A 24291-nucleotide genomic window follows, 5' to 3' on the forward strand; every position below is an offset into this window, starting at 1 on the left:
TTTGGCACTGGAAACAGTGGCCTACAGAAAAACTGTTTGTTTCAAGGTTATCGTGGGGTTACAAAATGAAAACAGACCTCTGGGTTTGAAAATACTGACATAGTCAAGGCAGAGCTGGAGCAGGAAGCCCAGCTGTAGCAGGAGGATGTGGGGCTCTTATGCAGACACACCCTGAGCAGCAGCTGGACTTTGACTGCTAATGAGTAAAATTTGACCGAAGCCCGACCAAAGACAAAATGTTCCTGCAAGAACTACACTGGCTGAAGGTTTGTCAAGCACAAGGTCTCTTCTGTAGCTGATGAGTATCCAGAGCCAAGGGCACAATGTCAGAGCAGACCAAACACATACCTTTCCCAGTACACACTCCCAGCTTCTTCTGAGAAAAGGCTCACAGCAGGCTTTACAGTCTTTGAAGGTGTTTTGATTCATTAACTTATTAACCTGTTTGTTTTTCATTTAGTACATTTAATTTCACTTGACATAAGTAATATATAGTGATGGTTTTGAAAAATAATGGAATGATATTTTGGTTATATTCTAGTCAAAGCCTTTGGCGTTTGGATGTTACAGGTTTTACAGTTTGGTGTAGAACTTGGAAAATCTGACAACAGATTAAATGGCTCAACATAGTGCCATAGTGTGAGGAAACAGGAAGGAATTCAGCACCCAGGAGAAAAATGCAGACAAAAATACAGGGGTTGGACAACATGGTACTGTCCCAACTAGAATTTGTATCCAATTGTGAAAACAGTAACTTCCCAGGTAATATTTGTCACTGCATACACAGTGAAAGAAAATCCAGACTCTCCACAGACTTTACTTACTAAAATCCAGTAATCCTGCTTCATTTCCCAGTAATCTTGTTAAATATTTCATATTACCATAGGGGTAGAATGCTTTTCCTCAAAATACAGATGTGCACCACAGGCCAAATTTTGCATTTCAAAACATGAATTCAACCACCACTGGCATAAACAAGATTAATCCATATTCCCCTTTCAGCTTGATTATGTTTGTCAATTTAAATGTAATGGTCTGAAAATTGCTGGAAGGTTTTATTTTTCAAACAAATTAATGTTCAAATAATATTTCTAATGTGTCTTTAGATCCTTTGTCCATTCCAATATGAGAAAAACTCCCAAGTTATCAACTTTCATAGCAATTATTTCAGTCTGAAATATGTCACTGTGTGTAGAGTCAAAGATAATTTTAATTGAAGGACCTGAGGCTGAGGGGCACTTTAAAGAACCAAAGTTTTTAGGCTTTCCTGCTGACCACAAGGGCTTATGCTTACAAATCAGATGTGAGATGGGAACATTCATGTGCCAGATAAAGCAGCTCACACACAGATTTGGATGAACACAATATACTTCAGGAGGAAAAACAAGTGACTTGGTTCTCATCTTAATTAGGAAGTTAAACCACATTCTTACAGGCAGGCATCTACAAGACGTCATTCCAGCATATTACCCTTGTTGCACTATCAGAGAAGTCATCAAGCTATTCAGATAATGTCATTCTGATCTCTTTTTTTATGTGTGTTATCTTAGGCTCTAAAAATGTTTATATAAAAAAAAAAAAGTGTTCAGCCAATCAAACTTTTGACCCAGCAGTCTGGTGAAATCAAAGTTAACTCGAAAGCATCAAACCATGAATTTCCTTACTGTATTGCAAGATCTTTATTACTGTGACAAGTAAATGGCAAGATCCTGATAAATGGTCACCACTGTTCAATAGAGTGAAGAGAATTTGAAAATGCCTTATCCGTGCTCTCTGGTACAGGCAGATTAGGGAAACGGTGGATAATAACCTTTCATATTATCCTCACATACAGGACTCAGTCTGTCTGGCTCCATGCTGTATTATTATTAGTCCAAGCCATTGTCTATTCTCACAACATTTACAAAAAAAAGAAAATTCATTTCAGATGTATGAGTTTTGGCTCATTTTACCTGACAAAAGTACCTTCTGGATAGTTGACAACATTGTAAATCATTTCACTAAGTTGCAATTATAAAAGTCAACAGACGTGTTATGAATGATACCTACACATAATAGGTTAATAACAACTTGTTTTTCAAGTACTTGGATAAAAATAACTTATTTCACTCTGACAGTTAACATAGAGAGGTAGGGCTTAATTGCAGTAGGAAGGAACTTATCAAAATTAATCACAATCAATATTTGTAAAAAGAAAAATCATATTATAAATAAATAATTGGACCTATTTTTCTTTCTGATCTGTAAAGAGTATCTAAAGAGATTTTTCTATATATTATTATTTTCTAGGTTTCTTTACCTTAAATACACCATCTCTTTTTCTGCCCTGTCCTGCTCGACGACTTTCAGAACCAACTATGAAGATATAATATATTCAGATTCAATTATTGAGGACGTAGTTTGGTTTGGCTGTAGATTTTATTTATAACTTCCAGAAATCATCATTATTTTTTTAATGTTCACCTAGTGAAAAATCTGGATAAGTTGACCAATAAGAAAAGGCACAGTTTACAAAAATATATACTTCAAGTGAAAAATGAGAAAAAACTACATCACTTCCACTCTTCCACTTCACAAGAGAAAGGATTAGATACTGATTTTCCCAAATGGAAAGGACAGACATCTCTGCTTGCCTAAGAATGGAAGCTTTTACGTTGTTATAAATCTACTAAAAGTAACAAAAAGACTAATCCTATGGTTTTTTCCTTCTTAACCTTTAGCTTTCTACCTTTAAGGCAGTATATCATTACAAGATCATTTGTAATGATGCTTGGGGCACCAATTTGGCAAAAAACACAGAAATATTTAACATCAAGATTGTTCATGTCCCAATACTGTAATTATACTTACCCGGTTTTAAAGGATATGCATGTGTATGTACAATACTAGAGGTATACAAACAAGCAGGATACCAACAAGCACAGAGTGAAGCAAGTACAGTCAGTATCAAACCCCTTGTTCTATTTTACAGGCCAGAATTTAACAAATAAACAAACAGTTACAGGTTTCATGTTGCATAGTTTTCACAGTGACTTTAAGCAAGAGATCTGTGAATGTGAATATATAGACACATGGATACCCTTAGGAGTCTGTGTTGGGACCAGTACTGTTTAATAGCTTTGATCAACAAAGAAAATAGGATCAAATGCACCATCAGCAAGTTTGCAGGTGACACCAAGATGAGGGATAGGATGCTGTTCAGAGGGATCCAGACAAGATTGAGAAGTGGGCCCATGTGAATTTCATGAGGATCAACAAGGCCAAGTGCAAGGTCCTGCACAGGGGTCAAGGCAACCCCCAGTATCAAGACAGGCTGGGGGACAAAGAGAATGAGAACAGCCCAAAGACTTGGGGGTGCTGGTGGATGAAGAACTGGTCATGAGCTGACAATGTCCACCTGCAGCCCAGAAGGCCAACCACATCCTGGGCTAAATCAAGAGAAGCACAAACAGATGGTCAATAAAGGTGATCGTGTCCCTCTACTCCACTCTGATGAGACCCTATCTGCATCCAGCTCCAGAGTCCTCAGCATAGGACAGACATAACATCTACATGCATACCCCACAGATACATTGCATACATACGTGTGTATTTTCCTACAGAACTAAAGACAGTGATTTTGTCAGTACTGGCTGGTGAATCAGCAAAAATTGCCCAAGCCCAAACAGGTTTTCTTTACGTGCATGAGCTGTGAAAGCTGGGAGCATATCTGTTAAGGCTACCAAAGTTTTAAACTTGGTATAAACAAATATGATAGCTATATGTCAAAGCCATATAACAAATATGATAGCTACAGAAGAAAGTGCAGGCAAACTGTATAGGTTAGATGCTGCAAGTACTGCCTCAGGGAACTCAATGCAGAGTTGAGACATGGGAGGCTAATGGAGCAGAAGAGAAAGCAGCTGAGGTCAACAGCACACCAACATGAGTTCTCCAATCCCACTCTCTGAAAAGTTTTTTTTGTTAAAATGCATTCATTAACTCATTTCGTACCAATGGGTAAATCTGATTCACTGACTAAATAGCATAGCCTTGCCTCACAGATTTTTGTATGTCCACTCCCAAAGGAATCAATAGTTTTGCAATTTTTAAAGGATCCCTAGGTCTTACTCTAGGTGGTCCTGCTCTGGCAGAGGGGTTGGACTAGATGATCTTTCGAGGTCCCTTCCAGCCTTTAAGATTCTGTGATTCTGTGATCTGAAACTAAATGTTGCCAATCAGTGCTGGCCCATGTTAGCTTTTCAGGTAATACGTGTAAATGAAAACGCTCAGCTTGATTAAGCATTAAAACTAGTAACAAGTGTTATTATCTGGATATTCCATGTTCTTGCAATATTTTAAAAATTTTACTCATTAGTGATGCAGTATGAGTTGGATTAGAAATGCCTTCACCAGCCCAACTGACAGGATCAACAAACAGTAATTAAACATCCCCAGCAGCTAGCATTATTGAATAAACTAAATAAAAAAAGAAGAGGCAGAGAGATATGTTTGCATTTGGGGCAAGTCATGATCTTGGTGGATTGGAGTCATGCGCCTTGGCCTATATGTCTTGCTGTTGTCAACTGTGTTCTTTAAGGACAAAATGCATGGAGTGAAAGGTCTGATCTGACAAAGTTCAGCAATCAGCAGCGCAGTTGCAGGACGATATAAATCCTACCACTGGTTCCTGAGCAGTTTCAGCATTTCGATTAGTAGATTTAGCAGGTGAGCTGTACTCCATGCCTGGCCATGGAAGACCAGAGGAAAGTGCCATCATCAATTGGTTCTCATTGCTGATGCACAGTTCATGAAATCAGAAGACACTGTTCATGAGGTCACTACAATTTAAACAGTATTTCATTTCTCCATTTTTACATCTTTTTATCAATCTCATCTTTCAGACTAGTTTTATCATGCTGTTCCTCACCCTTCATTTTACCATTATTGTAACATATGTAAATCCATGGTTCTGTACACTTTGGTTTTCTCTCTCCATACATGAGAGTCTGACCACAGAGGGACTTTAATGGCTACCAATGGCACTGAGTGCTGCCCTGAAGCTGCTCCTAGAAGCTTTTCACATCACCACAACCACTATGTGGGATGTTTCACACCTGCAGACAATTCCTATAGGTCAGTCACCTGCAACACTCAGCTCCAAGTGTGAAACCACAGAGACCTCAGCAGACTTCCCACTGAGTGGGCTAGTCCACATGAAAGTCGGGTATGAAAGACTAAGGTGATGACACAGCTTGCATAAATATATGAATTCAAATAATCATGCATCCTATTTTTCTGAAGGAGAAGGTAATGATACAGTTTTCTCCCACATTTATCATTTTCAAAACAAGTCTCTGAATTCAATAAAGTTTCTAAAGCTAAAAAAGCATACTTACAACTCTTATGTTTCATATTTTATTTCTAATAAAATAAAAATTAACAGCAATGTCTGCAGCAATATTTCCTTTGGAATTTTCTAACAGCAATAAAATCATTCACAGCACAAATATCTTCTACTGAAGGGGCAAATTATTCATCAATACAGCATTTAATCATTCAGAGGGAGGAAACAATTAATTAAATGAGCTAGTATTGCCACTTAGCATTTTAGCACAACTAATGCTTCATGTAATAGTTTAATGAGTTTTTTTAGTGGTAAGGAGAGGGTAGTACTTTTGAAAGTCTTCTGGCATAGCAAAAAGTTTATATAGATATCCCAACTCACTGTACAAGGTTGTACTGCAAAATTATTCAGAAGCACTTTTACTCTCCACATTTACAGTCCAGGGACAGGAAATAAATTTAAGTTATGCACTACTAGTTCCAGACTGTGTTCTTCCAACTTCCTGCTGTGAGACCTGTTACAGTCTCAGAGCAGTTTCTCAGCCATTGTAACTGCAAGGAAGACAACAAAAATCACACATTAGCCTCAATTTTTTCAAGCAGAAATCAGTCCCACTGAAGACACCCTCATGCCTGCCCAAGATAAGGGCTCTCAATAGGACCTCAAATTCTGAAGTCTCCAACCAGCCAAGAACAACTTTTCTAGAATAATCTCCATCACTATTACATATATTTGTATAAGCAGTATCCTCTAAGCATATAAGAAACTGTTGCTTTAAGCAGTAGTATGTAACACAGCATCAAGAAAAAATGAGGCAGAGCCTACAATTAACCAACACTCCTTATTTTCTTAATACATCTGTTCAGGTACAGTAAGGAAGTTATGTGACTTTTTCCAATAACCAGCATTCTGTGGGCAGAATCATTAATAAAATATCCAGCTTATCAACAGGGACTATCTGTGACTTATTTCAAAGTGTTACTTATAATCCATTAATCTAGCCCAGGAAGTGTTGCAGTAAGGCAAAGCTCCTACTCAAGGAGCCAGAGCAAAGGACATGACTGTGGTTTGAGCTGGCCTCTAATACTGTGATAGTTTTTCCTACCAAACAAACCTAGAAACAGTAGCAGATCTTCTCTCTTTGTGTTAAAGCACGCAATGGTATCTAACTTAAAAGTAATAGACCTCCTAACAGTGGACAAAGATGGCACAAAAACCTCTACCATGACAGTCTGAAGTCCCAGAGGCCTCAATGATGGTCTTCAGTCCCATATAAGGAAAGGCAGATCTCAGTTTCACACCTCCCAACTCCTGCATGTTGATAGGTTTCATCATAGCTCTACCTTACCACATTTCAGCTCTTCCCAGGTTTATAAACTGGGGGAAAACAACTCTTGCACCCACAAGGGTTATAATGACCTGAAGGTATCATTAAGTGCCATTAACCAGGGTTCCATCCTCACTGTTTTGCATGGGAATTCACAGAGCACACATAAAACCAGTTTAAACCATAATACTAAGATCCTTTTCTTGTATTTTAAATTATTATTCTAATTAGAATCATTTAGATTGGAAAAGACATTTAAGATCAAGTCCAATCATTAACCTAACACTGCCAGGCCCACCACTAAACCATGTCCCTAAACACCACATCTACATATCCTAAATATCTCCAGGGATGATGACTCAATCACTTTTGCTGAAAATAGTTTTCCTAATATAGAATCTAAACCTCCCCCAGCACAACCTGAGGCCATGTCCTCTTGTCCCAAGTAACAAGCAACAAGATATCCACCTCCTCACAACCTCCTTTCGGGTAGCTGTAGTTAGCAATATGTTATCAATTGTCATTATAAAGATATAGGTGTTTGCAATGTTAGTAAGTATTCCCTTACTATTTCGAAGTCAACATGAAAAATCCACCACCTTTCAGCTCCAACTGTTTGGGCACAGATCCCTGTCAGTTGGGTTTCCTTCAGAGAAATCGTCTCTGAATCAGTTAACAGGACACAGATTCTTAGCAGCTGCTCTCCAACTTGCAATTATACCAACAGTGTGACTCAAACGTTAATGAGGAACTAACCAACACTCCTCCACCTGTCACTGCTGCAAAGCCTTGTTCACTTGTGCTTCGACTGAGCTTACAAGACCAGGGAGAAAATAATCATGTAAAACATTAATAAGTGTCATGCTCTCAATGCAAAACCCTGACAGCAGTTAATGCACAGTAAAACAATCTTTGCCAAGCAATTAAGCTCATAGAAGATATATAGATGACAAGAATGAAACTCATTAACTAACTACATAAAAGCTGCAGATAACAGAAGTGGAGAGTGCTTGACTCTTCTTCAATCTGTGCAGCACAGTACCTCCTACCATCTCCTTCCTTGTTCTTCACATGGGAATGTGATCAGCTTCTTACTGACCTCACTCATGGCTCCAGTCACTTGGTCCTTGACTTTTAATGCCTTCTTTAACAGCATTATCAAACAGCAGCAAAAAAACCCACAGAAAATAAGAAAAGAGAAGACGGATCACTTTCAGATTACTTCAGTCACCAACTCAGAACACAGAACAGATGAAACATGCATTAGCAGGGTAGTCAAAAAAATAAAGAGTTAATATCTAGGTGATAAAGGGAGATACAATTAAAGCATTACTATTTATTTAGTTCAACTAATTGTTTAACATGCAACGATTCAGGTATTATGTGAAAAACAGTAATGATTACAGATGTGCAAGAAGGAAGCAAAGTTTTCAAACTATTTTCAGCAGAATTTTACAGGGAAATACTGAAACCATTTTCTCTGTTCTCAAGATACAGTGGGAAATAATTCCTAAAGTAAGACTTAAAAATGTGACGCAAGAATGAAAAATGTTCTGTCCAGAGTTTTAGCTTATTCACTTAATTTCTTGCTGACTTCATCAGTTACTGGCTTTGCCAACCATTGTCCAAAGACACTCCAATTCCAACAAGACCTGCAGTCAAAGTGAATACAACCAGTTATCTCGTGTGGGCACAACTGTACACAATGAACTGAGCTTCCGACACTTTTGTTTAAAAGATGCATTTCACAGAAACTACTCCTTATGCAATATACTGCAGTTGAGAGTTTTTACAATGCTTTGAGTCACTTCCCTGAAATGGAAGTCATTGATTTATCTCATCTATGAGATCATTTGCACCTTATGACGAGAAATAAAATCAACTAAGTATGTACATTTTTTCTAGGTTAAAGACAGGTAAAGAAGAGGCATGAATATTTATACACTTTTTTTATATTACACTAACAAAAAGTTCTTCTAAAGTCTTATCTCTTCAGTAATGCTTTCCTTGCCTGACACCACTAAATCTTTTTTCCCTCCTGTAAACTATAAGCATTTGGAAAGCGACAAAATAGGCAGTGTGCCTCTCTGCAGAGATCAGCAGTTCTCTTGCCAAAGAAAAATAGAAAATAAAATGCTTGCAGGTAAATCCACGTTTATTCAGCACAAATATACAACTTCAGAACACCACATGATGTGCCTTTAATCTGGTATTAAATAACTTATGGTAGCAAAAGATGGAAATTCACCAATGTACAGAAATGTACCAAACACGTTTGAAAGTGAACCTTAAAAACACAACTTGAGCTACATTTGGCATGGTAAAGATGGTTTGCAAGTGATATCCCAGTGTGTTGAGCAATGATTATCGGTCTGTCAGTATATTTTTTACATGAACTGGTTGGATAGATGACTAAATCTGTAAAAAAACCCCAACCAAACAACAAACAAAAACCCACTCATCTAAACTGAGTGTCTCAGATAAACATCATTAAAATCAGTAGTATTTCTTTTTCACTTTGTTTTCTAATCCTTAAGATTCTGTGATTCTGTGCAGCTCCAAATTCAGTAGTTGTACACAGATCTTCAGGCATTCTGTCCTTCATGAGGTTATATTAAGATCAGTTTTGGTTTAGGTTCCTCAAGCACCAAACACTTCAGGTTTGTCTATACAATTACTGAGTCTAATCAACACTAGCTTCTTCAGAGAAGAACACATTACACATATCTACACACACCACCTGTGTATGCTGATAAGCATGCTATTTATATATAATACCAAATTTGTCTGTCTGGCTGATGACTTCTGAAGGCCAGAGGTGGTCTTGTTTCACTGTGGAAATAAAAATATACTGCAGCATACCCTAAGATGCTGTTCTGTGATCTGCCACATCAGGGATGCTACCCTTTTCTTGGTAGGACAAACTGGAGAAGAGGATAGGGGACCAGGATAGAGAAAAGACACATCACTATCTTAGCTTTGAGCAACAAAATTTTTATTTACCAGAATTCTATATATCAGTTTAAAAAGCTGACAACTTCTAGAAGCATCTTCTGCAGTGAGGAATGAGCATGTGCATCCAAGTCTATCTTCTCTCATTCTTAAAAGTTTTTCTCTGAAATGCACGGCATTGAAAGGAGGAAGAAGCAGCTATTCACTTTCTTCACATTCATGAATGATCTTTCTTATTGCAAACATGCTTTACAATGCCTTGGTTGGAGATTGAAAGGTGTAATGTAATATTCATAGAAATAATCTGCATTTGAAAGAAAAAAATAAAAATATCTTTCTGAAGTGATGAAATTTTCAGACCATGAGAAAAGACTCTAGTTTGAGACAGCAGCTTTTATAGCCTAATCACTTCCAAATTCTCACATGTAAAGCAGCAGTTTGAGAAATTATGGTAGTTGTCTTCTGAATACAGGCCACAAATGACACAAAGAAATTTTATTCATCTCGAAAGCATAGCTTTATGGTCATATAATAGCTGAAGTTGGAAAACTGATGCAAGGGAAAGTTAAATATCCAAATCGCACAGCTCAAAAATCACCTTAAAAAAACCTCTAACAAAACAGACTGGAAAAATCTGTTTAATAGATAAAACTTTAGATGTTTCTTTTATACTATCCCTATGCACCTTACCTCCCAGCCCATTAATATCTTCACTGTATCAAATAAAATGGTTACAAACCTTTCCACTAAAGAGTAATTTAAGAAATCTGGGATTTAAAAAGGCTTTTGAAAAGCACCATATTGAAACATGAAATGTCTATCATTTTCTTTTAGTCTGACTGATTGATTTAGATTGTCAATTCATGAGGCAAGGATTATACCGGTGTTCATGCCTCTACTGCAGTAGTGTTCTCTGTTTCCTTTGAAGCCTCTCAATGCCAGTTCACTATTACTAGCAAGAATAACTGATGCCCACAGTTTAAAAAATGGTATATTTATATTTTCATATACTGTGTACATATTTTTATATATACACAGTATACTTGGATAGAAGTGAGGTTTCTAGGTCTGGGGTGGGGTTTGCTTTGGTTTTTTTTTGACAGAAGCACTCTTCTACATCCATCCAATGTAGAAAGCTGTTGTACTTTTTCCTAAGAGCTAGCCAAGTACTTACACATAAAACTTTCAAAAAGTCCCCCGTTAGCATTTAAACAACACCCTGCTTCCCAAATTTCAAATTCAGAACCAGACACAAGCATGCCCCAGGCCAATAAACACCAAACAGAGACTGAAAAACAAATCTAAAGTAAAAGTTACAAACAACAACCCCCTCAAACCTTTCAATGTATTTCTATAGCCAGCATACCCTTCCAACTGTAGCTTTTAGTGTCTCCCCAGAGAGGCATCCTCAGAATTAATGCTTCTCATATGTGCATCCTAAAACCTGACATGCTCATCCACTGTGCAAATGTGACTGTTGAAACTGAGTGGAAACACCCAACTACAAAGCACTAGAATAAACTTGTGGATGTATCAATAAAGATGACTACAAACAGGAAAACAACACTTCGCAGGAAACAACCCCCACAATCCTTCTATGCCAGATCTAATGAAAACACCTTTTACTCATCTTTTACAACTGTCTTAGTTTGATAAAAGACGCTGCCTTCCTTCCCTTGGGTACCTTAGATCTCCCGACAAAATACTAAATCCAAAAGCAACAAAAATGTAGATTAAAATTTCTAAATTCAAGCAATGAGATAATTCATATTGTCCTCTCGACTAAAGATCATCAGCAGTCTCTCAATCTTTGTACAGTCTGTTTCTCTGAACAAACTCCATCTCTCTGAAGACTGACAAAAAACAAAATGAAGCATCGCTCTGCTGCTTGGATGGCTGGCACTCTGTACCATTTCAAACACACATCTGCATCTTCACTCGCTAAAACCCATCACCAAGGTTCCAAGAACAGTTACTCAGATTCCTCCCAAAACTGCCAAATTCAGAGTTTGCTGACTTTTAAAAAGGCTCAGAGAACGGGCAAAGCTGAACCAAGGAAGCATGCTTAGCTGACACAGCTGTTCACATCATTTCTTTCACTTCAGCAGAGTCAGCTAAATCACTGGTACACTGACCACCCTCTTAGGGGATATAGGTTGCCTTCTAACACTTGGGTTTGCTTTATTCCGGTCCCAAAGATATGGAGATTAATGAGACTGTATATGACATTAAACCATATGTTGAACGATTTCAAAACTAGTCTCTAAATAGGCAGAGCTTACTATAGCATTTCAAGTGTCATCTTTTCTCATGCTAATTCCTGACAGATTTTGAGCAGCAATGTTCAAAATTGAGCAACTGAAATATCTGGAACATGGATTAAGGCTTGATCTTCTTTTTGCATGCCTATTTTGTTTTGTTTGTTGAATGAACAAATATAACATGAGATAGTTATTAAGAGTATGGAGTTAGAGGGGACTATCTCAAAAAGTAGTACCACAGCACAGTAGATGGATTTCAAGTTCAGTTTTGTACCTGGATTTCTCTTTTCATACTTAAACTGTCATTTTACATATTATGAACATGGAAACTCATTCCTTGTACATTCAAGCTCCCATTTAAATTAGTGAAATATGTAATTCCAGAAGAATAGAATATCAGACCTATGTGAAATGAAATGCAAGAAGGTGAATAAAACAAGTTACAGTCTTTCCTCTTAAATTTTATTTGTTCTTGGATGACACAAGATTCAGGAAGCTTTGTTCTGGCTTTATAATGAAGACCTCTGTACAAAGAGGCTTTTCATCCCAAAAATCAGACCTCAAAAGCAAAAAAAAGAAGTTGGTTCATATGAAACTTCCAAAGAGTGTAAGATGTATCACTATCACTTTCTTCTTTGAGGGGTCAGATGAATCTCATCCTAACTCAGATGTCACCAAATGAAATATTTCAGGCTGAACTAATCATGCCTGCCAAAAATAGGGGCCTAACTCACATTCAAACTTTCAGAATGAAAAAATGTAAGACACTTAGCATTAGACAAGATTAATCTAGTCTTAAGTGTCCTGTGTGCTCCAGATTCTCTGATACTATTTTTAGATTAGCATTTCTCTTTTCAGGGCTTTGTACACTGCTGAACACACAATCAGTACTCAAAGTAAATATCAGGCAGATGGTTTGGCACAGGCTGGTTAACATCACTTGCTATTGTTCCCCTATTTACTAATATGGATTCATCATGGTTTTGACAGTCACTTATTGATAAAATGTACAATACATGAACTTGGAGAAAACTCAGCTCACTTAATATCAGAAACAGCAACATCAATTATGGCACATGCAATTTATAATCGGATTCCACTACTTTGCTGTAGTCTAGCACACATATCTCTATTCACCCCTGCTGCCTCTAAAATCTCATTTCATCTCTAAGTGGCTGAAGCAAAGCAAAAACTTTAAAAAATGGATATGGACTTTCAGCTTCTCTCAGAACAGATCTTTAATAACTTGGGGTAGTGCAGCCAGTACTTTGAGGTGACAGACAAGTACAATGCTGGTACTCTTACACTTAGCAGTGTGGTATTTTTGTTTTTAAAGTATGTAAATGAAAATGGACAGAAATTTCAAATGAAAAGGCATCTTGAACATATTGGCTAAAGTAAGTCATGTTTCCTCACATCTCTGTTTAAGAATCTAGGGTAGTCAAATGAAGCACAGGCATTTAACTTTTATTTGTCCATGCGATTGAAACCCAGTGATTGAAATAACTGTTTGAAGTTAAAATATATGGGAATTTCCAACTAACTCAAAAGCTCACATTTCATCAATGCTTACCTTATTGAAAGTACTCTCTAACGTGGCCAATTTGTTTTCTTTATTTGCAAAAGTAATTGTAAATCTTTACTGTAAGAAAACCCGAAAGCTGCCATTCTAACAACTTCCTTGGGAAGGTCCACAACCTTGTTGCAAATACTGTCCCAGGGACTCTAGGTGGAACCAAGGTCATCTGAGCTGAGGCCCAACAAGTTTTTCCCCAAATTTTTAAGTTAAAAAGGAAACTGCTAGCTGTGGCCAAGCAAATTAGAGAATTCAAAGTAAAGCAGCTAAACTAACCATGTTAACAACTAATATGCTGGCTGGCAAATTAGTAACTTCAATGGCTAGTATAAACTGTTTCCTATATGATACATTCTTCAGAGTATATACAAAAGTAGCTTCTTGAACTACAATAAGCACAACACAAGAGACAAATGCAAAGCAATACACATAGAAATAAGTCACAAATGTACACTGCTCTTTTCTACTGAAACTCCTCAACGTACTTGTTAATGACATCAGCAGAATGGCTGTAACAGACTGTGGGACTCTAATATAAAACATAAGTTTAAGCAATCAGATTAAAACTTTGTTCTTAACTTGCTCTACTAAGCAGCACTTTCTGAACAGCTCACACTCTGAATTGTGTTCTGAAATGCCAATGTGTTCTTTAATCTTTATAATATTGTTCATGGTTTGTGTTAATTAAAAGATAAAACCTCTGGATTAAGTGATGAATACTTAATATGTTATGATTCTTTGGATTTCCATTACTTCATAGCAGGGAGGAGGGAATTAAAAAAATAAATGCACTCTTAGCAAAAGGATACGGTACTTAAGTGACTCAGAAAAAGAGGCTGAAAACAGAATGAGAAATTCTAGCAATAATATGAGTTCTTTAAAAAAAAATCTATGAATCACTTTTGTTTCTTACAGGTTTTTTAATATTGAAAAAAAATAGAAATTGTTCTTTTCATACTCTTTAAAGTCCATAAAGCCCACTATGTTTTTCCTATTCTTTAAAATGAAAATGAGAAATAGAGAAATCATTAAAAAAATGAGACATTCATTTAAAGAAATATTTTTTAAGTATTTTGGCCATCTGAAAAGAACAAGGAATACCTGCATTTCTAGAAAATATCATACTTATTCTCCTAAGGAAAGGTTCCAGCTCACCACTCAAAAAAAAAAAAAGGAATCAATGAAAAGATATGATAGCAAGGGCACTATGACTTTAACACTATTGTTTGGGTCACTAGAAAGTAAATTTCTGTTAAGAAACTGCTCAAAACAGTCAGTTTTCCATTTAACTACTACCTAAAACATGCTAAGAAGAAGCTATGACAAGCACTTAAAGATTTCACGACGACTGTGAGAAAGCAAGATGCATGGGACACCAAGTGGAAGCCATAAAGTGCTGCTACACATCTGGCAGCACACAAGGTGTCCTGTTAGGATCAGGGCCCTGAGCCCTGCAGGGAAGTAAAGGATTCAGCTTTCTCCTACAGACTTCTGGACGTTGTACCACTCAAAAATACATTTGATCTATTCAAGAAGAAGGGCACAGCAGCCTGAAAGCTCCTGGAACACTTATCTTTCAGGCCACAGTAGCAGCTACCACTCAGAGAGGGGTGGGGGTAGGTGAAGGTATGCGCGGAAAAGGCTTGCTGACAGCATGAAGACCATATGGCTCCACATTTGCCATGTGCCAAAGTCTAGCCCAGCTCAATCAAACTGTAACAGAGAAGTGTAGGGATCCAGATGTTTTAATTCATGCAAGACAGCAAATCCTTTCTGTTTAAAAACAGCATTCCTTCCTGCATGCTTCTGGAAGGACTTCAGATATTAACCCACTTGATCGGCATGCTTAAAGAAACAAAAGCAAGACTGAAAGACTGTACTCAGAAACAGATGGGCAAGCTCTGAGCCACTGAGTTCCTTAAACATTGGATGCTCCAAATGGTCAGGAAAAGACAGATGAAGGGAGAAAAACCATCCTCATGTTCCATATCAACCTATTTTGGACCTTCTCCTACGTTAGATAACCACTTCTAGACACACAGATTCATAATTTATCAAATTTAAAGGAAGCTAAATGATTTGATAGGTGTGTGGAATACAGTGATGCTCAGATAAGGTTTTCATACTCAGAAAACAAGTAGAAAATGGCACAATGTCAGCAGTTAGAAACTATTTTTATTTTCCATAATTTCCCCCTCCATGTTCTCTGTCCCAGTCTTGCTACTTGAAAAGCAAACTTCTTGATCAAAGAAAAATATATCATATCCTGTAAAAAACATATATAAAATTACTATGTGAATAAACATAGAAGCTATGACTTATTTTGTCAACAATATTTCATAAAGAAAATGCTTTCAAAAATTATGTGAATGAAGAAACAGTGTTGAGTCATTCTACACTCCTTCCCAGTAGCAGCAGTGATTCAGTCAAGTTAGGTCCACAGATGAAGCTGTAAAATTACATTAAATTTGCAATTCCAAACAAGACATACATTTACTAAAATGTCTGTGTATTAGTAACAAACGTACTTAGCTTAGTAGTTTTTATTTTACTTAGCATAGTCTTTGATGGTGGTTTGAGGAGACCACATCTACTCTTGCCAATTTGAAAATTAGTTTTTCCATTAGAGTACGGTTTTAAATGATGTAGGATTTTACATTTCAGAGAGGTTTCCAAACATCTACTGGCTTTACATTAACACTTCCATTTTCAAAGCATTTGAAAAGCACAATGATGTACATGCTTCTAATCATCCCTCTTCACAAGTTCTAATTCTCCTGTTCAACACACTGCTGCATTTCATGGCTTCTTAAAAATTAGATTTTTTTTTTAAGCAAAGCCATCAATAATTATTTTATTTTGAGCATTTCTGCACTGGCAGACAGTAATGGCTTTTTTCACTCATCAAACAATTATAGAGAACAGCGATTAGCTACTCCTTACAAATATAATTAGCTGATTAAGGACAGAAGAGATCAAAGCTCTTGGAGCATATATCTTTAGATTGCAACAATCGGTTCAGTGACTTAAGAGGACAAAACATTGCATTCACACAACATATGTAAGCTGTCATCTTCCCTAACTGTGAAGTTGTCTCAACCACAATAAAGAAGGTCCTTCATTAAAGGCTGAAGAAGTCTCTTTTCACTTTCTGAAAATGCCAAGAGCTTCTGGGGTGCCAGCAGTATGTGCTCTGGGAGGTATGGCTTCCTCACATATCCTTCAGTTCTAAGCAACAAACTCAGCATGGTTTCAGGCTTTATCAGAGCTTTTCACAGTCTTCATCTTACAGGCTGCAAAGGGTTAGCTCCTATAAGCCATCCTGAGCATCTCTGAAGCTTCTGACTCTTCCCGTTCACTACGTAGTTGACAAGGTTAAAATCAGTAATCAGAAAGTTCTTTTCCTCCTCACAGACCTTCACCGAGTTAGAGCACTTCAGTTCCATAAAGATTACCAAGTCCATCATATCTATAAGACAGACTTGGTCCAAGATCACCACAATGATACACAATCACATCCAGCTGTCGTGGAGATTCAGCTCGTCAATGGATGGAAGATAAACCACTTTCTCCAGGGCTGACTCAAGATGACGCCCAGAGCAAAAGTCCTCAAGCACAAAACCTTGCCACCTTTCAGCAACAAATATAAACATACATTCCTATGACCTTGTCTTCCCTAACATAAACAGATACCAACATGTAAACATGCATGTATGTAATTACTTGAAAAATTCCTAAACAAAACAATCCCCTGCACATACCCTTCTCTTCCTGGGAAGGGGATAAAAGCAGCATTTGACAGCTGTTTGTCAAATTAATGCATTCCTAAAAGTGCTCATGAACACCTCTAAAACCTCATATAAACAAAAATTTCCTCCAACGTACCAGCTCAGCTACATATAAAACTGCATTGCTCCTGCTTCTGGCTAAGATGGAAATGTGCTCATATTCCATTGTTCTGCAAAGTTTACTTTAAAGCTTGGGAAAAAAAAAATATGGGAAGGAAGAGAAAGATGCCATGCAGCAAAGACAAGCTCAAACAGGGCATCCAGAAAGATGCTGAATTTCAACTTGCCAGGTTTCTGACACGTTATACCTCAGGGGTCAGATTAGATATTTTATGAAGGAGATGGGTGTGATTAGGCCTCCACACGGTGCCTAGGGATCTAGGGTGCACAGTAGCACACTGTTCATGAGATCTTGCAGGTTCTTACGTTAGTCAGCTATTCCACAGGTTAACCAGAATCCTTCCTAACAGCACTTCTCACTTGCCAATTTGGCTACTGCCCCACTCTGCAGACGCACTACAGTTATCATAGTTCTGCTCCAGTACTGTTCCACTTCATTTCCATATCGGAGTTCATGATAGTGTGCACAGATAATCCTGTTCCACAGTTCATTTACCCCTACTCCTATATGCCCTCCATTTCTCCCACGCTCCCTATTTATGAGTAAGCACAGAAAAACACTCCCATGGAAAGAAAAGGTCACTGGTTTGTACTCTTTCTTTGTAAAGCTCAGTTTCTCCTGTTTTTCTTCTTACTTGCATGCTCTTCTTTATTCTTTGCCTTCTGTTCCTACAGTGATTCAGCTGCTGCAGAGAGACACAACAGAAATACCGTGTGGGAGAGAGGGGGGCACGCAAAATCATATGCATGAAAGATCCCAAAGACTCTTCATGCCTAACCTAAGCCACCTTAGACAAAGACCCAACATGGCAGGAGTAGGATAAAAACCTCTTGTAAAATATGATTTTCACCACTTCCACTGCACTTGCTCTCTTGAATCCCTCCACTCAGGGTAACATTTCAAAATATTCCTCCTCTTTCTATCCATCTGCATTTTGCCCTGTTCCAGACATTCTAGTATCTCCTTTGCTTTGCTTACTGGAAAACCCTTGCAGAGAAGCATTCAGGCATATACAAAGGTATGGTATAGCAGGCAGGTGCATCTCAAAAGAGCTATGACTCACAAGCTGAAAAGACTTGCTGAAAAAGATGATACTGCCTTATCTCTTGAATATATCAATTCTGCCAAAAACCTAGCTGGAAAGCTCATCTGGTGGTATTCCAACCAGATGTTTGGCTTTTCCATGGGTTTTTTTTAGATAAAAACACTGTGAGTATACATATTTCTAAAAAGAATGTAGCATTATACTTGTACATGTCCCTGATTTGTCTGTGAAAACGAGCCTGAAAGAACGCAGAGGGGAACACTCCCTGCTTGTGCCTCTCCTGAGTGGGCTCTGCAGCAACTTCTTAACTGACAAAACCATGAAAAACCTATTTTGCTGTGAGGGTGAGGGAGCCCTGGCACACGCTGCCCAGAGAGAATGTGGAGTCTCCTTCTCTGTAGATTTTCAAACCCCACCTGGACACGTTCCTATGCGATCTGATCTAGGTGAACCTGCTTTTGCAGGGCAGTTGGACTAGATGATCTCTAAAGGTCCCTTCCAACCCTTACCATTCTATGATTCTGTGATACCACAGATTAAAAAGAATTAAAAATCACCTCTTAAAATGTAAAGCATTTTAGATTTTTTCATGATGTTGCTTTAATCAAGTATCAAGATAATATTTTGCCTTTTTATGAACATAAGTCTCTCTTCAATTAACTAAGGGATCAAACATTGACAAAATTCTGCCATTATTCGCTATTGTGCCATTGACATCAAGTTCTCCACTTCTTAAGCAATGTTTTATTTCTCCCTTTTCTTTAGGACAGGAAGTATTTTGTGTAGTCTTATTACGATTTGCAAGAAGACATTATATACAGAAGCAGTAGTCTATTCTCCAACATATTTCATCACAAAAAAAACCCACAAAATTTTAGGTCACATATAAACAAATGTTTCATGTTTTCTTTTTAAAATACACTCTGTAAATTGCTAGAACTTAAGTGCTTTTTAGAAGGAACATAACCTGTTTTCCTAAACACAATACCTGCATTTTAGTTAAGGGAACAGACAAGAACACAGGTACCTCTACAACCTAAAGTGAGTTAAGGCAAATTTAGGCTACTGATACTTGGGAACTCAGTCAATGATGTACAAAATACAGGCATTCCATGATGTCCACACTGAGATGTTTGCTTGTATCACAGATAGTACATTGAACACTAAATTCCTGCACTTACGTCTGATCCAGCCTGTACAACCTTCTGCAAGTGGCCATCAGCAGCAGTAAACACCTTTTAGATAACACATCAAGAGGAAAACCCCAGCTAGTGCTATTAATTCAGTCAAGGAACCAATCTTTCATATCTAGAAAAGTATCCTAGCTGGAGAATATCCTGCTTAACATCATTTGCTGCCTCCTCTCTCACAGTCAAAACACTAAGAAGTCAGAAATGCAAGCATCATTCAAGAAAGTGTCACGCAAAACAAAACTGCAAGAAAGAAGGAAACTGTCATGCATTAGCACATGAGCTTACCTAGAAAAGGGCTGGACCACCATTCCAGGTACAGCTCCCTAAACCCACCATTTATTTCAAAGCAAATTATCACTGGATAATCCTGACTCTCAAGTGCCTGCTGGCACCCAGCTCAGTTTGAAGAGGATGGGTGGAGGCTTAGTCTTACATAGGATAGCTTCTGCCTTAATAATGAGGGTAACTACCAGAACAGGCAAACTCAATCCTTTTTGCAAGCAGGGCAGAGCTTGGAACTCAGATCTCTCATTCTTGGAGAAGCCCTCTAAGACTTTGTTAGCTTAAAAAGTCAGTGGAAGTAGTAGTTCCTATTCAAATAAAGCTATGTAGTGACCTGGTCACATCTGAATTGCTTAAAGTTCCTTCTCACAGCTGAAGGAATTCAGTTATTAAAAAAACCTGTCTCTCAACATGTGAGGGATAGGTGAAAAGAGGCTACAGACACTTCTAAGCCTAAGTATAAATAATGTATTATGCAGGGATCTTTAAGACTAATTAGAAGTTATCTAATGAATTCAGGTGCCAGACCTGGTTACCTGCAGCATAGTTTCATGAATCTGTTAAGGATTTAAGAGTACTTAATATACCTAAGGCTACCTTGGGTATATTTAGATACAGTGAAATCCATGCCACTAAAATTAGAAATATGAGTTTCCTGAGCCACCACCCAGGTCTTACTAGCCACATCATGTGCAGCTTTGGTCCACAGCCATCCCAAATCTCCTAGCTCTGATTCCAGCAAGACAGTTTTTAAGCTTGTATCTTCTATAGGCATAATCCAACAGTGGAGATTCTTAGCCAAATAAACATGACTAGTACCAACGATTTAGCTTGAGCAACATAGTGAATGTAATGACAGAAACATGCAGAAGATAAAACATCACAAGGCTGACACACAGCACAGTCAGCAGTCTGGCAATAGTTAAAAAAGTTTCTGTGTATGCGCTTTGCAGATGTAAGTTACTTCTGCCAGGATAAGCCTCAAGACTTCATCCTTATTGAAACTGGCTTTGCTGACATGCGCTTGAAAGCCATTGTGTGTGTGCACTCTCCAAAAAAGTGAAAAGAACAAAGGGAAACATGGAATAAGGGATGAAGCCTTATTTATTGTATACTTCTGGAGCTCAGAAAAAAATACAGCCACGATAGGTATGAATCTATCATTTTTTAAAAAGGCTTAAAGATATCAGATTAAAATTGCTTTTCTTTCACCTCTTCTCCATCATGACTGCTTCTTAGCCATCAAATTAATGAGAATCAACTGACTCAAATGCAAAAGGGCCAACAACATTCTCATTTCACTCGAGAGTAAAAGAACAGGAGCCTTTGCCTTGCAATGCAAGAAAAACACTTGATCCTTCCAGACAATGATGTGCTTAACAGCTCCCTACATGAATATTTTGGTCTTCAGCCTAAGCTCCTTTTACTTGCACTTAAGGTTTTTTGCTACTGTTTTGCTATTTGGTAAACCTACTACAGAAGGTCCAGCAGTGACTACAGGGCTTTGTCTCGTAGGCAATGTGAATTAACAGTAGCTCTTTTTCCTCAAACTGTTGAAACATTGCTCTTTTTAAGAAAAAAAAAAATCGTAATTCAGGAACTCCATCTGGATAGCAAATTCTGTCCTGGTCATATATTTTATGTGCAACACCGAAGCGAAAAGATAAAATCAGCTTATCTCACTTCAGTAATACAATGGTATTTTGGCCAACGTGGTGCCATTCTTATCTGAAGTTGAACTGACTGTAAAATGAGAGAGTATATTTTTCCCTAACACAGAAAGAGCTACTTCCAATGTTACTGCTCAGAACCATAAATATGTATAAAAAGAGTGCAGCAGGTAAAACATTTCTATGTATCAGTAACATTGCCAAGAGTCACAGCTGGTTTATGCTGCCCTGAGGAGGCTATTAACATTAGCAAAGATGAGCAGTGAACTTAGGAAAGATTTGCATTAAGTGAGGGGGAGATGAAATGATACATAACTATATAAATGAACCATTCAAAAACTACTTTGTATTTTCTCCCAGCAGCAACCAGAATGCTTTGAACCAGCACAGACAGTCCTGTGCACGGCTTGCTGCTTGTCTCCTCCTCTTGGGATTCACAAGGAAGACGACAGTGATCCAAAAGTTTGGAAGTCTGGTGGCTTTATATTACTGCTTAGATCCAAGGCTTTCGTATTGTGAGTCACGGATATCAATGCTGCACCTAGTTTTACGAGATGCTTTGTATAGCGTATGATCACTGTTTAGTCCCAAACCATGTGCTGCACTGTGTTAATTTACGGGTATAATTTTTTGCACTTTCAAAAGCAGCAGAAGACTGCTACATGGAAGTCATTCATGAGGAAGAGTTTCTTCTTGATAAACAAATAATGATCATTTTGGGCTTGTAATAAGATCCCGGAAAGTACACATCACCAAAATGCTGCTTTTGCACATCACTGTCCTAGGACAGCTTTGCAATGCATAGACAAATCTTTTCTCACAGAGGTGTTAACCTTGATTAAAGAGGACAAAGCTGTGCCTGTAATCTGTTCCTCAGCAGGACAGTGTAACTGATCAGCTAGAATCCTGTGACCGTAACCCAGGAAGAGCTGCAGCCCCTTGACACAGTGCACATGGAGTCATCACCCTTCACCTCTCCTTGTCACCCTCACCTACCACCACTCTGCTAGCTCACAGGCATCTGTTTCAGCTTTCATGTCCTCCAGTGCAATGTTCACCTGAGGATAAATCTCAAATAAACTCCAGCCAGCTTCTTTGAGATGAACTTGGCAAACTTGCTCCCACAGACAATGACATGTAGAAAGTAAAAGGCAGCCCTACTTATGTCTGCCAGGCTTGGCTCACAATTCCAGCTGCCAATGCCACAGGACTGTGACTGCAATAAGTTTCCCACAAAATGGTCAACCAAAATGTGCACAACTGACTGTAGCCAACCATGAGCAGTTAACATTTGTTGAACATCTGATAAAGCACTGAAACAAATTATCTTCTTTATTTAGCAACACGCCTTGAGAACAGATTTTCTCCTGATTTAATGGGATAGTTCTGTCCATTATCTCATTAGCTACGCATTGCTGGAAACACCCCGAGCATCACATTGTCAAACAACTGACTGAAGCTGTCAAAGGCTCTTTGGACAACATTGGTTCCTTCTGCACTTGATTACTGAAAAATCGTATCATAAAATATCACACACTAGACCAGATGACCAAGGGAGTGAAGAGAAAGCAATAATAAGTCACACTTCTTATCAACTTTTCACCAAAGCTGATATTCTGTATTTGCCAACATTTTTGAAAGAGCTACACCATGTGACTAATTTTCTCACAGCAGGAACTTTCTTACTGATCCTTCACAACCACAGCAGAACTGGCAGAGCATCCTGCTGTAAGAAGGCATTGATAGGTATGTACAGGCAAGGAAAAATTCAACCTTTTGACTGCAGCTCCTTCCTATACCTATCAACAACGGAATACTACTTATTAGCATTTCACTTAGTAAGTCCATTTCTCCTCCTCTTTTTATCTTAGTCTAACAAACCTAAAAACACTGCAACATTTAGTAGAATATTTGGCCTAACCCTAAACATTTTAAAATATTTGCCTGAATACAAAAAATTATATACAAAGCTGTTGTATATTAAGATGGTGAAAATGGTCCTCTACTCAGAGATGTATTAATACTTACACTAGACTGGATCTATAGTTTCACATAGAGCTAAAATCTGCATGTTCTCATCAGCAATTTACATGTCAGTGTGACTTTATGCAGCCAGAATTTTTCAACAACTAAAAATCAAGCATCAATTACGGTGGCATTTTGAGAAATGACCTCGTATTTAATAAATGCTAGTTTGTGGCTTTTCCTTCCTCCAAAATCATTGCATTTTTGTCAAAAAAAAAATCAAGGTGCTACAAAAGGACAATTAACTATATAGCTGGTTACTCCATAGAAAACAAAATGTGCTGAGTGAAACAGTCATGTCAGACAACAGGAGAGGTTTTTTCAGCACAGGGCTGATGTTGCCAGAAAAAAAATGGTTGCAAAAGCTTTTTGTATATCTTGAGGAGATAAGAGTGATGTTGCAAGTTCAGTTCTGCTCAGCAAACTTGTTTTCTACTAGAGATGTACATATCTCCCAGGTAAGAGCATGAGCTTTATTTTTTCCAAGAAAAGATATTAATTTGGTTTCACATGCTACTCTGGGCTCCCAACACTAAAAGTAATGCCAACATTCAATCACTCTTGGCTTATGTTCCTAGTCCTTACAAGAAGCCAGCTGCCACACTCTGCATTTGTCTTCCAATCCACTTGTTTCATATGTCATTGTTCAAAACTCCATCCAACTGGCAAGTTTGCACTGTGCTTCTAAGCCTCCCCTAAACCCAAGGCTGGAGTGACATATCCTA

The 24291-nt window shown here is 37.9% G+C and overlaps 1 protein-coding gene across 1 annotated transcript in view; it reads right to left on the minus strand.

Moving 5' to 3' along the window:
• The window catches only part of PDZRN4 (PDZ domain containing ring finger 4), a 240483-nt gene that overhangs the window by 208317 nt on the left and 7875 nt on the right, over nt 1-24291 (minus strand). The window lies entirely within an intron of this gene.

This window comes from Colius striatus, chromosome 1 (assembly GCF_028858725.1).
Source record: "Colius striatus isolate bColStr4 chromosome 1, bColStr4.1.hap1, whole genome shotgun sequence".
NCBI classification, from domain to species: domain Eukaryota; kingdom Metazoa; phylum Chordata; class Aves; order Coliiformes; family Coliidae; genus Colius; species Colius striatus.